Here is a 5,197-nt window from a genome sequence, read left to right as displayed (position 1 = left end):
CCTCTGTCTTGGCCTTGTCACTGCCTTGGCCTCTGGGTTGAATAGACCTGGCCCAAGTCAGAGACGATTCCAGAATGGCAGTGCATCTGCACAGCCCGCAGCTCCAGAGGTGCCGCCCCATGTTCAAGGGCGTGCGTACACACCCATCTCCCAGGAAAGGGCAAGCGGCTCCCCAGGATGATTGATTAGCCTCCTACATTTTCATTTGCCAAGGAGTCTCAGAAGCACACAAGCAGATGGCTTCTCAGGGAATTCCTCCGGGGAACTAGGCGTCTACAAATCCCACAGAATTCAACGTTCAAATGAGAGAGGAAATTGGGAAAGAAAATACTTTCTCTTTTCCTCCCTCTAAGTTAAAACCTGGATACAGAGCTGGAGGGTCAGAAATGGCCTCAAGGCTCCTGCGGTTCCCTCCAAATCAGAGAGGGAGAAACAAACCCAGGCTTCTTCTAGTAGGGCCAGGGTAGGAGGTGGCGCTGACCCTGAGGGGCTGCTGGAAGATGTGAGACCGCGGGAGTGGGCATCAATTCAGTTCAGCAGGCTTTGCTTAAGCAGCTACTGTCTGCTAGTCTTGGGCTGCCGCTGTGTGGAATCAGGTCAGGTAGCTTCAGGCTGAAAAACACGGACTGCTGACACAGACCTGAGTTCTAGTCCTGGCTCTGCCATGTTCCAGCTGTGAGACCTTAAACCAGGGACTTAGGTCCTCTGAGCCTCAGTTTCTAATCTGTAAAACAGGGAGCCTAGTGCCTAGCTCACAGGGTTGTTGAAAGGATCAAATGAGTTGGTGTGGGCGGGAGCTCAGCACGGTGCCTGGGAACACCTTCATTGCTCACACGGTGCTTTGCACCAGCTCTAAGCCCCAGCAGCAGGCAGAGGGGACGTGCCTGTGGCGAGGATAACAAAGCAGAGACAGAGAGCGGTTGTATGAGTTTACCTAGAATCCTTTTGGCTGTCACTAATAGGGCGGAGACTGGGATTGGGATCTGTCTATTCTGTTAGGATGTCCTGTCCCTGCACCAAGAGGATGGTCCCTCCCCAAGTCTCAGCTGGTCAGAGATGTAGAGCCTGAGGGGTGGGCCTCAGTTGTCACTGCGCTTTGGCAGAGGTTGGCCATTAAAAGCACACCTTGTATTTTAAGTTTTTTCTTCCTCCTCAAGAAAAGCATTTATGGAATTCCAAGGAATTAAAAAACCTGTCCAGATCCGCCTCCCAGAGCCAGCAAGGACAGTCCCTCTGTGAAGGGGAGATTGTGAGCGCCCCTTTCCCCAGAGCTCTGACCTTTCCCCTCCTGCTCTGAGCCTGAGTTTTACAGCGTCACTGTGCTCTCTGCCATTTGGCTTTTCCTTTTCCTTTCCCTGAGGTTTGGTACCATTAATGTTTATGAGCAAATAAAACTTGGATTGCTGCTTTGGGCCGTGGGATCACTGCTGACTTGAGGAGGGATGTCTCATTTAACATAATTCCTCTTCTTCGACTTTCCATGACTTCCACTGCATTTTCCTCTGGGAAGATGAGCAAAAGGAGAGGAAATGTGATTACAACATAGGCCTCGCCTTCCTCACCTAACCTCGGTGCCTCAGTCCCCCGCTAGGAGCAGGAGTTAAAGTCGGTGACAGACGGAGTGATGGAAACAAGGATGTTGTTTTTATGTTAATTGCTACATGTATGTGCATGGATGAAGCAAGCTTTGGGGACACATGAACTCTGGGGTGTCATGGGTGGTGTGTCACCTATTTTCTCAGAGAATGAGGTTGCAGGGCAGGGCTGGTAGATATGCTTTTGATCATATGCATTGCTTATTCCATCTTTAGAGCAAGAAATTGCCCAACAACTCATTCCTTCAAGGATTAAAACCAGTTGAACTGGAGTGTGGTGCCTGGTAGAACCCGTGTTTATAGCAAGTGTATCATTGTTCTGTTCCTGAATGCACACAGTCTTTTTCATGGGCTGCAGGAACAGTCCTAACGGGGCCTGGGGTGGGACCTGAGGGCAGGCTGTGCAGCAGCTGCATTCGGTGGGAGGACACAGGTCAGCTGCGTCATGGAGACATGGCATGAGGGAGAGGCAGCGTGTTCCTTCTGGGGCTGTTGATGGGGTTGTGAGCCTGGCAGGAGGAAGGTAATTGTATAATTATGTGCCACTCTTGTCTCAAGGGGCCAAATTGGCTGACTCTCCAAGACTAAGGTTTACTTTTGCCTTCTGAATTTACAGGCTGATACAAAGGCATGCCAACTCACTCCTAAATCTTTCTGGACCAGCTGAGGTATGCCTGGCACCACGGGTGAGGTGGAGAGGAGCAAGGCGTGATCAGCAGGAATGTAGGACAGGCCGTAACCCATGCTGATGCCCAGCAGAATGGGAAGATGGCCAGAGGAAAGGCATGGGGAAACTCAAGGCCAGGCCCCCACATCGGATGCAAAGCTTCACAGAGGAGGAGGAGGGGAGCTGCCCTTGGCGGAGGCCTAGGATTTCCACAGGTGGAATAGGAGTGGGCAAGGCTGCAGGGGAAAGGGCACTCAGAAAGCAGGTGTGTAGACAGACGAGGGCAGTTTAGTAAGAGGTCCTGTGGAGGGACATCCAGGGAAAGTGGCTGGAAAGGCTGAGCCCTGATGGGCTTGGAAGATGCTCAGCAGATATTTGTTAAATAAATGTGTGAGTGAATGGCTCAGCTCTCATTAGTTCAACAAACATTTACTGAGTGACCTCTGTGTGCTAGACACTATGTTAGGGGCTGGATATATAGCTGTGAATAAAACAAGTAAATATCACTCCTGTGTGAATTTAGTTTCTACAGGGGGAAGCAGACAATAAACAGATAAATATAATATACATGTAATGTATATAGTATGTTAGGAAGTGGTAAGTACAAGGAAACAAGAATGAGTAGGATGAGATAAGAGGATGGAAACTGTGTGTTTGTGTGTGTGTGTGTGTGTGTGTGTGCGCGCGCATGCAGGTTGCAATTTCGCCAAGGGTAGCTGAGTAGACCTCTTTGGGAAGATGATATTTGAGTACTTTGAGAAGGCTGTAGCGAGCTAACCAGGTAGCTATCTGGTGAAAAGCACTCCAGGCTGAAGGAGTAGCAAGGGCAGGAGAGCCTGAAGCAGGAGTGTGCCTGGCATGCTAAGGACCAGCAAGGAGGCAGTGTGGCTACAGCAGAGTGAACGAGGGGACTGTGGTAGGAGAAGGGATCAGAGAGGCAATGGGGCCTTGCAGGCCAGTATAGGGCTTTGGACTTTACCCTTCGTGAGATGGGGGCTTCTGTTTTGAAAGTATTATTTTGTGTGCGTGTGTGTGAAAACCTGAGCTTTCTGGGGCAAGGGTGGAGTCAGGGAGCCAGTTAGGAGGCTGCCGCTGCCTCCAGGTGAGAGGCGAGGGCTAGATGAATGCCATGGAGGTGGTCAGTGGTTTTGTTCTGGACACAGAAGATTTCTTAACATCTGAAGGTGGGATGTGAGAGACAGCAGGGAATCAAAGATGTCTTCACAGTTTCAGCCTCAGCAGTCAGGATCAGGAAGGTTGTGAGTAGAGCAGGTTGGAGTGGATCAGGAGCTGTTTTACATGTGATGATCCTAAGATGCCTGTTGATATCTGCGTGGAGATGTTGAGGGGACAGCTGGCTTCGTTCATCTGTAGTCCTGGAGAGAGATCAGGGCTGGAGATGTAAATGTAGGGGCTGTTGGCCTTTAGATGGTGTTAAAACCATAAGAGGGGCTGCAATCACCAGTGGGTTGTTGAGAGAGCGTAATGACACCCAGAGCTAACATTTTATTTGGTTTTAAATGCCAAGCACTCTGTTAGGCACTTCCCAGCATTCCCTCTTTCATCTCTACCACAAACCAATGAAGTAAGAGCTGTTATTTTCCCCATGTTATAGATGAAAAACCTGAGGCTCTGAGGGGTTAAGTAAATTATCCCAAATCACACAGCTACTATAGGTCAGAGCCAGGATTTTCACCTACGTCTGTCTGACTCTGAAGTTTGTTTGTTCATTTTTAGATCAATGCATTTACTGGCTCTCTAACTTATGGACTTAATTATATGCATGATGGGGGAGCCACTGAAGTGTTTGAGCAGAGAAAGGACTCTGAGCTGTGGCTTGGGAACCGGAGCCTCCTGCAGAAAGTACTGGGGAGGGAGAGCTGGAGACCAGAGGTGGAGAGCATGGAGAAGGTTTGGGCCACCAAGTGGGGGTAGGAGATGGAATCCTGTGAGTGGAGAACCAAGTTGTGGCAGACCCAGTGTTATGGGGTAAGTATTTATGTCTCCCCAAAATGCATGTATGGAAGCCCTAGCCCTCAATATGGCTGTATTTGGAGATGAAGCCTCCAAAGAAGTAAACCTGAGGTTACTTGAGGTTAGATGAGGACATAAGGCAGGGCCCTAATCCAATAAAATTCATGTCCTTATAAGAAGAGACATCAGAGATTCCCCCACCCTAACATATGAGGACAGTGAGGAGTGGTCATCATCTACTAGCCGGGACGCATGCCCGCGACAGAAACTGAATCAGCCAGAACCTTGATCTTGGACTTCAGCCTCCAGAACTGTGAGAAAAGTAAACATCTGATGTTCAAGCCACCCTGTCAGTGGTACTTTGTTACGACAGCCTGAGCCAACTAATACACCAATCTCTTTGCATCCCGGCTTTTCCTAGAACTGTGTGTTCTGGCAAAGGTATATAGGTCCCAGCCATTTGGTAATTGGTCCTTTAAGGGACTTCTACTTTTTCCCTCTCTAAAAATTCAATGGATTTGAATGGACCTGAAGAGTCATTGAACAATTATCTAGTGATTAGCTTCCTTGTAGGGTCCACAGAGAATTGCTGGAAGAAAATTGGTAAATTCTTTTCATTCCTTATAAAACCTAACATTATCTTGCTAATGCCTGATATTAAGAGTTCAAAGTCATCTCTATACCATTGATCTTCAAAGGAAGAGATTTCCTAATTTATTTGACAAGGCCTGAAAAGATGTAGGTGAGGTTCCCTTCAGATGGGGATTTAGAACATGAATGAATTGGTAACATGGCCAACCTTCCCCCACCACCATGGCCACCTCCTACTCCTGGCTCTGTTTGAATCACTGGGCTCAGGTTAGCCTGTGCCCTACCTGTGTATCCCAAGCCACTGAGGGGCAGGGACCTCTCCTGAGGAGGCTGGCATCCTTTTTTCCATCTCTGGTCTGAAGGGGAGCAG

The sequence above is a fragment of the Papio anubis genome, chromosome 5, assembly GCF_008728515.1.
Source record: "Papio anubis isolate 15944 chromosome 5, Panubis1.0, whole genome shotgun sequence".
In the NCBI taxonomy this organism is placed as follows: Eukaryota; Metazoa; Chordata; class Mammalia; order Primates; family Cercopithecidae; genus Papio; species Papio anubis.
This window is presented reverse-complemented; position numbering follows the sequence as displayed.